This window comes from Juglans microcarpa x Juglans regia, chromosome 3S (genome assembly GCF_004785595.1).
Source record: "Juglans microcarpa x Juglans regia isolate MS1-56 chromosome 3S, Jm3101_v1.0, whole genome shotgun sequence".
NCBI lineage: Eukaryota > Viridiplantae > Streptophyta > Magnoliopsida > Fagales > Juglandaceae > Juglans > Juglans microcarpa x Juglans regia.
In genome coordinates, this window is record NC_054599.1 from 7,778,466 (window position 1) to 7,791,986 (window position 13,521).

General features: G+C 41.8%; 1 non-coding gene across 1 annotated transcript; it reads right to left on the bottom strand.

The window, feature by feature from the left end:
* Positions 1-469: 469 nt before the first annotated feature.
* LOC121258934 lies at positions 470-609 on the bottom strand. The gene has a single exon (XR_005939485.1). It is a non-coding gene; the product is annotated as a small nucleolar RNA Z247 (small nucleolar RNA).
* Positions 610-13,521: the final 12,912 nt, after the last annotated feature.

Here is a 13,521-nt window from a genome sequence, read left to right on the forward strand (position 1 = left end):
GAACATGCAAGAGTTGTTTTAAAATAGAGATTTATAGTTGAATTTAGAAACACCAGTGTGTAGGATCGGCAAACCTGCTCCATTACCTACTCGAGTTTGATCAAAACTCGTATATTCGTCAGCACGAAGACTCAAATTACTGAGATCAGAGGTAAGATGATGGGTAGTGGCCATGTCAGGATACCAAGTTTGCTCGGGAGGAGACTGGGTAGACAGAAATGCTTGAAAATTATTGGATTGCTCTGCTTGGTATGCATGATCGAAGTGATAGTAGCATTTTAAAGAGGTGTGTCCAGGTCGTTGGCACACTTGGCAGGTGGGTCATGATCCATTGGAGTTGGAGTACTGACCTCGCCGATGCTCCCAGCCTCGTGAGCGGGAGTATTGCTGAAAAGAAATACGATTTGAGGAGCCCGAGTTGTTTGAACCTTTATGAGATCAAGGGTGGTGTTTTGGTGTTCCAAATGGAGCTCATATGTCAGAAGATGGCCTTATACTTCTTGAAGAGGCATGGGATCAATACGAGTGGTAAGAGAAGTGATAAGCAGATCATATTCAAAATTGAGACCCGCAAGAATATAACTGACTAATTCAGAGTCATTTAAGGGTTGACCAATGGCTGAAAGAGTATCACCGAAAGACTTCATTCTTTGGAAAAACAGAGCAATAGAAAGAATTCCAGTATTGGAAGAAGTGAGATTAAGCCTGAGGTGCATGATTTCGGTATGAAAAATGATAGGGTTACTACCCTCCTACTATCCATTTACTATTCTTTTTGTATTTAAATTTTTTTTTATTTTACTTAATAGTTAAGAAAGTAACTATTAGTAAAATTATATATATTTTTTTAATTTTTTTTAATGGATTAAGCATGTTAAAAAAATACTTCAAAGAAAATGATAAAAAAAAATACATTATAAATAGTAAAATTGTAGTAACTCTATCACTACCCGGCATGGCATTCAATTGTATAGAGAAAGATTGCTCCAAGGACTGCCACACTTCACAAGAGGTGTTGAGACCGACCATGTAACACCCCGCATTTTAGTGTATTTTTACTAAATGATTATTTTTATTTATTTAAATTTTATTCTCGTATTTTAAAATTGGTTGGATTTTGAATGAGTTTATTTCCATGATTTTTATTTGGTGAAAATTATTTTTTTATGTGCTTTCTTAATATTTATTTATTGTTATGCATTTAAATTGCTTTTAATATTTATTTAATTACTGTGGGATTTAATTATTTCAATTTGACTTTACCATTACGTTTAAATTATTTTATTTAACTTGAGGTTTTGAAATCGTTTCCGTTGGATCATTTTTGTGACCCAAGTTATGAGGATTGGACCTCATTTCTTTTCCCTCTATTTTTCTTTTCCTCTTCTTTTTCTTTTCTTCTTTTCTTTTTTTTCTTTTCTTTTTTTTTCTCCTGCTGGCTTCCTTCTCGCGCGCGAATTCTTCTCTCTCTCTCTCTCTCTCGCCGTGCGTTGGTCTCCTCCCCAGCCCGCCGCCGTGCGCCGGCAGTGGTCGACACCGCCCGGCTCCTTCGCTCCCCCTGCCGCCGGCGACCAACCCCCATCAATTCCAGCTTCCCTCGAGCCGCCGTGAGCCTCTACGCACGGCTGGAAGCCGCGGCACTCTTTCCGCCGCTGCGCCGCCGTCGCACCACCATTGGCCACCATTTTCCTACCACATCATCCTCGACCTCTTGGCAACCCATTGGACCCAACCCCAGCTCCGATCCGTCACCGGTGAAGCCCCACCAAGTCCATCTCCGATTTGCACATTTTTGGCCTAAAACCACCCCTTGCGCCGCCACCCACGGCAAACCACCACCACCACTAGCTTCACCGACCTCTCTAGGCCCTACCCTACCATTTTTGGGTCTTCGTTTGTCCTCGTTGAAAAGTGGGTATCTGTGACCCACGGCCACAGTGTATTTTACACTGTGGTGTTGCTCAGACATCACCACTTGCAGCTTCGTGATCTTCCGGAAATTATTATATTGCACTGTAAGTATTTCTCCAAAGAACTTTCGTAATTTAAATGTATTTTTGCACTAACCCATTTCACTGTGTTTTTGGCATGCCGGACTGAGTCCGAGGAGTTCGGGGGTCGGATGGATTTGTGATTGGAGTTGTTTGGTTGATTTGGTTGAATTGGATATTTGTTGTTGATGGGTTGGTTGGATTTGTTGGTTTGGATATTGTGTTGGTACATGTGCATTTCATTATTTCATGCATGATCATGTTTGTAAAAGAAAACTGGGTTTTCGTGTATTGCATTCATGTTCATGTGATTTGAAAAGCTATGATTTTATGTGATGATATTTTTGGTGCGTGTGTATCACGACCCCAAGCCGAGATGGGGCATTAACTCGGTGGAGCTCCTCTGGTTACTCGGGAGCGGAATATACTGAGTAACGTCCCCTGGATTGTCGCCGGGCGACAATGGGATCGGACGAGATGGTCTCGTGCCGACTCCGTGGTCCTTCTGCTGGCGGGGACTAGAGGATGTCTGGCCACGTACGCGCTGGGCGCGGAACTGGGCATCGCTCGTTGCGTAGTGTGAGTGCTTGGCCATGTACGCGCTGGGCGCGGAACTGAGCACCGCTGCGAAGCCAGGACGTGCGGATGGTCCATAGGGGAGACCATGGTGCATATGGAAATAATGCATGGTGCATTTGGGATTAATGCACTATTTTCTGGGAAAATAGTGCGAGTTAATTTTTGGGTAAATCATTTTCTGGGAAAATGTTTTACGGATAATTTGGACCAAAATGGGATTTTGGTGTGTGTTGGAAATTTATCATTTTCGGGAAAAATGATGTTTTGTGGAAAAATGCATGTTTTCATGTGCATGCATGTTAGTTGCATTTAATGCATTTTATATTACGTTGTTGTTTGGGTTATACTTACCTGCGAGACCATTTTGTGGTAACGCAGATTTTGATGCTAATGAGGAGGAGGAGGGCGAGCCTGAGGAGACGGCTCCGCCTGAGGAGTGATCTGGGATCACTCGTTTGTATATCTAAAACTATTGTAAATTATTTTATGGATGACTGTATAACTGCTATTTAAATCTTTACTGATGTTTGATTGTAATTAAATTCTGGTACTTAGTTGACTATCCGCTGCGTTATTTTATTGAACACTGTTGCATGTACACACATTGGCACTTCGTTGGGATGTGTGACCGTGTTGTCACCATCCTGGCGTCTCGATCCCTGTGTATTTATATAAAGGGGATTGGGGGTGCCACAGACCACCTGAGCAAGAACCTCTTCGGAGAAAGAGGAGTTAAGTGCAGAAAGTAGGAGTTGATCTTGCTGATACCAGTAAGTATGTTTGGGATTTGGTATAGAGGCTGAGTTAGAGGTATCAGAAGAAGTGAAAAATAAGAGCACTTGGTCGCACTTTGGAACCATTAACGAAACCAAGTAGCTGTTGTCCTTTGAGATGTGGTAGAAATTGAGCCCGCCAAAGAAAGTAGTTGTCAGGCATGAGCTTGAGTGTAATGAGATGATTTAGGTTGGTGAGGGGAGTGGTAGATGAAAGCTGACTGGTGGTCATGGTTTGGGTACTAGAAGAGGATGATGATGCCATCAGGAGTGAGAAAAGAAAGGAATGTTTGTCTCGGGGTTCTCTGATACCATAAACAGGAATTATGGACAAATGTTTTTCACTGCTTTCTCAATATGTACACGACAGTATAAATGCAGAAAAGTAATAAGAACAGATCTCATAAGATATGGCATATTTGACTTTATACAATCTAGAAAAGGAAGGAGACCAGCGGATCACAAAGGCTGTAACATTTATGGAGGTTGATTATATGATGTCACGGTATAGCTGGTGGAAGGCTTGCCATGATCAGTGTTGCCACGATATCTGTTGGGAATAAGTGTAGCTAAGACTAACACGAAGTATAGTAGCGGAACTAAACAAAATAAATTGATGACAATCACACAGAAAGAACACCAAGAATTAAGTGGTTCGACTCAAAATGAGCCTACGTCCACTGGTGGGGTCGGTATCGAAGATTTCACTATCAACAGAGATTGAGTACAGATCAATACAACAAAACTTCACAAGGAAGTTATCTCTCAAACTCTCTCTAGACTTCTCTCTCAAGAAAACACTAAAACAAGAGCAAAAATAAATTCTGAAGTCCAAAAGAAAGAAGAGGCGCCGTTTGATATTTATAGGAAAAGTGAGAATTCACTTTTGTGAACATTGGCTCGAGCGAACGTCGAGCGAGTGTCGAGCGAACGTAGATATTCTGCACTTCGCTCAAGCCAACAGTTGTGCGAGAGTCGAGCGAAGCTCTCTGCCTGAACTCGCTCGAGCTGGGTGTCGAGCGAGGGTCGAGCGAAGCTCTCTGACTTGGATATTGCTCTAGCTGAATGTCGAGCGATACTTGAGAGAAGCTCTCTGTCTGAATTCGCTCGAGCTGAATGTCGAGTGAAGCTCTCTGTCTGAATTCGCTCGAGCTGAGTGTCGAGCGAATGTTGAGCGAAGCTCTCGTCTGACTTCGCTCGAGTTGAGTGAACCTCCGCTCGAGCGAACCTACGACACATGCACTGTTCAATCAGAATTCAAGCCACCTCATAACAATATCTGGTAGAATTATTTGCATGATCTGTGGTAGAGTCAGAAGATATATATATATAAATATATATGTTAACATTCACTAACAAATTAACTCTTTGTGATCCCACAAACGGTATCATACATACTGTTTGATGCAATGATTTCTTTACCTTGATCATTCGTGATTCAAATGTCTTTTGACAGGTTTATGGGTCAAAATTTCAGGGACATATAGCTTTGCTTTCTTTAACAGACGGCCTGTTAGTTCTTAAAAACCTTCATTAGCCGTGCCATCTTATCTTTAGATATAGAAATTACATTTGAAGGTGATTTCACAATACTTCCATTCATGAAGTTATAAATAGCAAAGATGAAATATGACTGTCTACGATTTTATTTGCGATTATCATTCCTGGTCCTTGATTCATATATGGTCTTTTTCTTTTGGAATAGATGATGGTCAGTCCATATCATCATTTTTCTTGCAATCCACCTTCTGGGAATTAAAAAAATGGGGTAAGAGGAGTGGCATTTTCTTCTTAAATGCTTCTTTATCACATGTGATCAATTTGGTTTTGTCATCATGCACTAAACATTGTGAAGGAGATGGCCTTACGACCTTGACTTACCTTTTATATTTTGAATTTGTCTACCCTAAGTTACTAAACTTTCTGTGGCTTCTTGACCGAATCGGCCTCTAGCACAAAGATGGCGGTTCGTTGTGGAAGAGAAACCCCGCAACATTATTCTTTTAAATCCAATGGCTCAAACCATTTAAAATATTGATTATACTTCGTGAGTTTCTTTTCCTGGCGTGAATAATGGAGCAAAGTGCTTTTAGTCACGTGGATGCCGGCTTTTACGTTGTGTCTAAATACAGATAACCATAGAAGAGAGGAGCTTGATTGGAAGCGGAGGTACGAAATAATTCCAGGCATTGCCCGGTGCTTGATGGGTAGGGCTGCAACCCGACCTGAAACAACCGGGTTTGCGTCCAACCCGACCCAAGTGTTCCCATCCAAGGTTTCAAACCGACTCGACTCGACCCGAACAAACAGAAATCGGGTCGAACCCGTATGACCCGACATTCATCACAGAGGGCCAAAAAAAAAAAAAATCTGCATTCTTCACTTCCGCATCGATGTACAAAATATTTCTATCATCTGTATGATCTGATCACAATATCAAATTATCTATCTCAAATCAACATCCCAAAAAACAAAAAATGAAAAGTGCAGTTTGCAGCATTTCAGCATCTTCTTCTTACTTTACCGACAGGAGAAAAATAAAAGAAAAACTGAAAGGAAATTTCTTGGGAAACAAACAGAGAGAGAGAGAGGAAAAACCATTTCAGCGCTTTCTGTAAACAAGAAATATTTTGTAAAGAGATCAGACAAATGTCAATCATGAATTCCATGATCTTCACTTCCTTCGACACCGTGTGTGCGGAGTTGTTGGGCCAAAAGGTGAGGGCTTCCTTCTCTTCCATCGCCAAGGGCCGTAGCAATACCACTGTCGCCAGCATCGATGTGAATAAGAAATAGCGATGAGAGTTTAAACTGTGTAATCAAAACCGGATTTTAAATCTATTTACTTTTATTTTAGGATAGTGTGCAGAAGTTAAACAGCGTAGAACTATACAAAATTACAAATCATTTTTCTAATTTTTTTTTTATATAAATTATTTCAGTCCAATCCACATCATGTTACTTACGTGCAAGCGAAGGGAAGACTTTTTTCTGCATGGGAACCTTGGGAGAGACAGCTGGATGCGGAAATTTTCCTAGTCCTACGTTACTAAGTTCGAGAAAATTTGTCACAACTAGATAACTAGGAATCTTCATATGCATTATACCCTGACACGAGTATGGGAATCAGCGTCACTTATATGAATTTAAGGATTCTATTGATTATAGGCTACCTATATATTGGTGTGTTCTTAGGATGGATCAGTCAAATTAGGAATTGCTAAGCATGAAATTAGGAGATGTGGAATATCATTTATACCGTACCATTCGGAGAGCGGGACAGAATAAATTCATTCATTATCTGAGTAGTTTAAACGATGTCTTGATCATATGTTTTCAACGTTGAATTTGATCCCTTCCTCTGTCATTTTTATTGTTCTTTTAGGCTCCGACTAGTTATTGAGTTGGACTCGTCTCATCTCATTCACATTAATATTTAAATATCATTTAAATTCAAATATTTTTTAATTTTAAATCTTAATTTTTTTTATATAATAATTATAATATTATCAAACTTTTACAAAAAATACTAATTTGTTCTCTCACTTTGATTGCTTGTGTATTTTAATTTTTTTAATTTGTTTTACTTAATGATTAAGAAAGTGATTTTTAGTATATTGATGTATTTTTTTATTTTTTAAGAATATTTAAATATGTTAAAAAAATATGAAAAGAAAAATGAGACCTTCAAGTTGGGCGGCAGCCTAGCAATACTCAACTTCTAAAGCATTTTATAAACTCAAATTATATTACTACTATTTACAAATTATTTAATAACTATTCACAAATTTTTCATCTCAACATCCAAACGAGACCGTCATTTGTATTAATGTAAAGAGTAATGCTACATATAGTTATAGAGTGTGCAAGCACCATGTAGTCGTTTTGAAAAAGAGTAGGATCCACTATTAAAAAATTAATTTTTTTTTTTATGTGAGTCTCGTATTTATTCAATTTTTTTAAAGTGATTGTATGATACTTGCACACTCACAACTGTAACTATTATTTATCTGATATAAAAGATAGAGGTACATGCAAAAGGACTGCGTGGGGTTATGGTTGAGGCTGAGAGTGCCTCTTTAATGCATAGAGAAGGAGAATATTTATCGGATTAATAGAAGAATATGAACAAGCTGCTATTACTCAATCAACTCAAAGATAATCTGGTGGTGATGATGATCAAGAGGAACAAGAAAGCAAGAGAAATGGATTCAGATGTTCATCTAGTTAGGTATTCCTTTTGTTTAATTTCATTTTTAACCATCATATAATTAATATTTATTATTGAGTTTATAGAGATAGTACTGATGATTTTCCATTACTTGCAGCATCTGAAAAAGAAGTAATTCAAATGTAAAGCTGTGAATTTGATCAGGAATGAAAAAAATCGAGCTGATAATATTATATTGGGAATAAGGAGCAAAGACTGCTTTCACAAAGCATTTTGCTTAAAACATAAACAACTATTGTTAGGTAGAAATCATCAAAATCAAGTAAGAATAAGATAACATACTAAAAGCCAACGTATGCGGTTGGTCTTATCAATTAGCACTCCTCTATATATACTGTGTAGTGCGTTAGGCTATTCCAATACTATCCAATTATAATCTCAGCCTGTCCAAAAGAAAAATAAGAAGCAAGGTTTTCGGCGGCTGGAGTCACAGATGCCCTGAATGCATGCGCATATGCAAGGCAATTATCATCATTTCGGTCTTGGATCTTCTCATGACATGGATATGTTTGGGGGTTGAGTAATCTCAAATTAATTATCGATAGAATGTATTACTTATTTAACTTTTCAACTTTTCATAAAAAGTTAAAATATATCTCAACTCACTCAAATATCTTAATTCAGTACTATTCACAAATCAATTCAAATTATCTAAGATCACCTCAGCACCCAAATGCATAAAGAAAAATACTACTTTGTCCACTCAACGTACCTCCTTATTTTGACATCTCATGTATTTTATTTTTTTTCTTTATTTAATAATTAAAGAAGTAACTATCAATGTATTAATATTTTTTTATATTTTTTAAAAATATTTTAAAATGAGAAAAAAAATAAGAATAAAAAAATTGAAAAGGCCAATTTAGCCTAATGGAGCACCGCCCACGCATAAATTCATAGCATGGGTCAACTTCCACTACCGTTCCTGTTTTCCTGCAGGCAAAATAATATGTTCATAAAAAATTGGCTACCTATTGCAATGCTGATAAATAGCATCGCATTAGTAGAGAATTCTATTAATTAATAAGTAGTCTTGGAGTTAAAATGAGCTGATATTTCTTCTCTGTTGTTCGCGATTCCAATTCCAAACCTCCTCTTCTAAAACTCAATCTCACTTTCAGTCTTCATTTTCACACACTCCAGCACACAACACTTCTTCTTAAGCTCCAAAATTACCCTCTTATCTTCATCTCGTCCTCCTGTCTTCACCCTTCCAATAGTTTCTCATACCTCTCCACAATAGGTGGGTGACTCATGGCGACGTCTTGGCGGTTGCTATCACCGTACAACCTAATTAGCTGCCTCATTACATCTCATGTTGATTTTCTTTGAGATAACCTCTAGCCTTACCGGCACGTCGTAATGATAGAGATCCCTATCTACCACTTCTACTGGAAGATGATCTGATCAGGCTTCAGTTTGCCTGTGCCTCCACGACTTTTTGTTCTATCTAGTTGACTTATGTTGTATTTCATTCTAAGCTTGCGGCTTTATGTGGTAACTTGCCGCTTCACATTGTAATTTGTTCATTGTAAGCTTATGACTTCATATTGTAACTTGTCGCTTCACGTTGTAACTTATCCATTGTAAGCTTACGGCTTCATGTTGTAACTTGTCCATTCTAAACTTGCAACTTCATATTGTCAATAACATTATCATTTTTGCTTTCTGTAAATCTTCTGTGGTCATTCGCTTCCGGGGTCTCCCCTTTCTTTTTTCCCTCTTATTTTACGGTTGGCCTGGGGGTTTTGACGTAGGGGATTATGTGGTCTACATCGGGCAGGGGGATTGCCTTGATCGACGGCTCCCCGCTTATATTGTCCTCGTTTGTCTTCATTAGTCACCTATCCTCTTGGAGCCTTTAGCGATACCGTTGACGAGGTTGAATTCTCTCCACTTTTTCTTTGAGCCAATTTCCTTCTTTCTTGTCGTCGATCTCTCGGATGCACTTTACCCCCCGCCTAGTCCTTTAATTCTTCCATTTTGCGTTGTTGTGCTTTATTTTGATATGCAATAGGGCCCTTTGGCCTATGACGCAATGTGCTTATCGCTTTTTACCATGTTGTTGATGTCTGCGTTCCTTGGTGTAGCATTCGGGCAGTCGAAGGACTCGACTCGCACTCCATCGGGGAGAGGTCAGGATGCCTCAGGCCAACCTACCCCTTTAACCCCTAAGGAGATAATTCGGATTGCAATATGGCTGCTTTGTTCCTTCGTCGCGATGTGGATCAGGATAAGTTTTTGGGTAGCCTCAGGGCTAGACCCACTCTCCGTCACATGAGGAACAAGGTGGTCTTTGGCTCAACATATCTCTTTTATCCCCGTAGGAGGTAGGTTGTTCATCTAGTTTATAATTGGACCCGCTTTCGCCCGTTGGCATCTCTAGGAATGGTAAGTTTAGGTTAGGCTAACGCTGATCTCATACTTCGTCATAGCAGAGGTCAAGGCAACTTATTCGGGTAGCCAGGGGTTGATCCCACTCTCTGTCACAAAGAGACAAGGTGGGCTCTGGCTCGACTCGTCTCCTTGGTTCGCGGGGAGGTAAATTGTTTAGACAGTCTGTAACTAGACTCGCTCCCGCCTGTTGAAACTTACGAGGAAGGTAAGTCTTCGTCTTCGAGTAGCTAAGGACTACTCACACTCCATCGAGGAGGAGTCGAAATGTCTCAAGCCAAACCGTCCCTTAGCCACCCCAAGAGGTAATCGGACATCGATGTGGTTGGTCCGCTCCTTCGCCGCAATGAAGGTTGGGGTAAGTTCTTGGGGAGCCTCGGGGCTGAACCCGCTCTTCGTCGTGGGAGGGATAAAGTGGCATTTGGCTCAACCCATCCCTTTGTTCCCTGCGAGAGGTAGGTTGTTCGGACAGTCTCCTACTGGACTCGCTCTTGCCCGTTGACACCACAGGGTAAGGTAAGTTTTGCGTCAGGGTGGTGCTGAACCAACTCTTCGTCGTAGTGGAGGTTAGGGCAAGTTATTCGGATAGTCGTGGGGCTGGTTCCGCTCTCTACTGCTAGGAGACAAGGCTACCTCTGGCTCGACCCGTCTCCTTAGTTTGTGGGGAAGTAGGTTGCTCGAGCAGTTTGCTACTAGACTCGCCCCCGCCTGTTCGGGGAGGAAGGTAAGTCTTTGACTTTGGGTGGTTGAGACCTTACCTACACTCCATCGCAGGAGGGATAAGGCAACTTTTTAGCCTACCTTTCCATTTGGTATCCCTCGGAAGGTACGTTGTTTGGGCAATCTGTAACTGGACTTGCTATTGCTTTTTTTCATTCACAAAGAAGGTAAGTTTTTGTCTTCGGGTGGCCAAAGGCCAACCCACAATTCTCTCCATGAGAGATAGAGCAGCCTTTGGCGTGACTCGTCCCTTTGGTGTCCCACAGGGAGGTAAACAGTCGATGAAGACTTTGTTGATGGAGATTATGTTGATGGAGATTTTGTTACGTTCCTGAACTCGACATTGAAACACAACACCTCTACCATTAGGATTTGTAGTGTATGCTTGAAAACATAAATTTACAATAATTAATTTAGGTTTAGTAATAAAATTTATAGGTGTTCGGCATTCTAGGGGTGTAGCAGCTCATTTCCTTGGGAGTCTCAGAGTTTGTAAGAGCCCGGGCGATTGGTGGTTGTGACCACGTAGGGGCCTTCCCATCGGGAGCCTAGCTTTCCCTCGTCTCGCATTGTTATTCCTTTTTTTTTTTTTTTGAAATCGGCCCTCCTTTTGTTGACAGCGGTTCTTACCTCTGCCTCCAATCTGACTTCTTCCAACAAATCAAGTTGTTCTTCTAGCCGCCTGTCATTGGAGTCTTGCTCGAAGTGCTAAACTCCGTAGGTGGGGATCCCGATTTCCAGTGGCGGCATCGCCTCGTGGCCGTAAGTGAGGGTGAAAGGAGTTTCCCCCGTTGGTGTCTTTACTCTGACTCGGTAGGCCCACAGGACATTGAGAAGTTCCTCTGCCTACACGTCCTTCCTGTCGTCAAGTCATTTCTTGAGCATTCCCATCAATGTCTTCTTGTTGGTCGCCTCCACATGCTCGTTAGACTGGGGGTGGCCCAGAGACAATTACCAGAACTCAATCCTAGCTCTCGACACCAGCTACGGTAGTGATCAGAATCACATTGTCTCCCATTGTATGATATGATAGTGCGAGGGATGCCAAACTTGCAAACCACAATCTTCCACAGGAACCGCGTGATGTTGTTTGTCGTGATGGTTGCTAGGGTTTCGGCCTCAACCCACTTGGTGAAGTAATCCACAACTACTACCACAATTTTTACTCTTCCCTTACCAGAAAGGAGTGGGCTGACCAAGTCAATTCCCCACTAGGCGAAGGGCCAAGGTGAGATGCTTGACGTCAATTCTTCCAGTGAGCAGTGGGGCACCTTGGCGTACTCTTAGCACTTCCAACATTTCCTCACGTACTCCTCAACATCTCGCAAGGCACAGGGCCAGTAGTACCCCGCCCTCATCACTTTTCTGGCTAGCATCTTTCCTCCTGTGTGGCTGCTGCAGATCCCTTCATGTATTTCTGTCAACACATACTGGACTTTTTCAGGGGAGATGCACCTCAAGAGAGGTGTCAAGTGGCCCTTTTGGTACATAATTCCTCGATCAGAGTATAACGTGCTACTCGGTTCCTAATCTTTCTGGTTTTTTTTCTTGTCATCGAGCACCTTGTTGGCGTCCAAGTACTTGAGGATGTCATTCGCCCAATCCGGGGCTCCGGGTTGTATCTCCATCACCTTGATCCCTACGACAGGTACTTTGAGGGTTTAGATCACCGTCTGCTCTTGCAGGGGGAGTCTTCTTGTTCAGATGCCGCACATGCCAACTTGTCTGCTTTCTAGTTTTCTATCATCGACACCTGCTGAATCTGGATGTACTTGAAGTGGGGACGAGGCGCTCGGCTTTTACTAGTGCCAAGCATTTTTTTCAATTTTTCGCTCTTCACGACGAATTCCCCTCGAACTTGATTGACTACCACCTGCGAGTCGGCTAGCACTTTAATTTCTGCAGCACCCAGAAACCTAGCTACTGCCAATCCTGAAAGCAATGCTTCATACTCTGCCTCGTTGTTCATGGTCTTGATAGCGTAATTGTACTCCTCTCCCTCAAATGTAATGATATGCACCCACACTCCCCTCCTACCCAGCAAGACGAGCCATCCACAAAAACTTTCCTGATCGGTTTTTTCACTAATGCCACATTGGACAGCCATTTCGGATAGTGGGCTTCTCGGATGAATCTGACGGCTAGCAGGCGGTCCACTTCCTTAGTTATGGCGACATTCTTTTCTGCGCTAACACTTCGGCGTTTCTGCCCCACCCGTTTTTCCTTTGGGTCCACGCTAAGGCTATGTTGTATGACTTCAGGAGCTATTCCAAGCATGTTCTCGTGGCTCTAGCGAATACGTCCTGGTGTTTAGCGAGGAGTTGTTGCATGGCACTCTGCACTTCAAGTGTCATCTCACTACCAATCCTTGAAATGGCTACTGGTTTATTCGAGTTTAAGGGAACGAACTCCAACAGCTTGTTTGGTTCCACCTGAGTCTCTGCTGGTCTCGGATTTCGCCTTCTGCTGGGGCACAGACCGGCGGTGGTGGTAAGGTTCAGTCATCCATTGTAGGGCATACCGCGTTCACCCTGCCACTCAAAGGCACCCCTTCCTGGGTATGTTCTTGCCTCTTTTCCGCGGCGTCTCCTCCTCCAATTCTGGGAGCTTTGCTTCCTTGTTGGTGAGCTTCCATGTTCGTCAGCACTATTATTCTTCGAAGACCCGAGCTGTCTGGTACAGGTTGTCGCAGGCATACGAATTACACGCAAGATCTACAAGGATCCCATAGACGACGCCACTATTAACGTCATGTTCCATACACCTTTGAGTCAGATTCCAGCAACTCAGGTCTTCAAAACTGGGCCTGCGAAATGAAGAAAGAAGCTGTGAG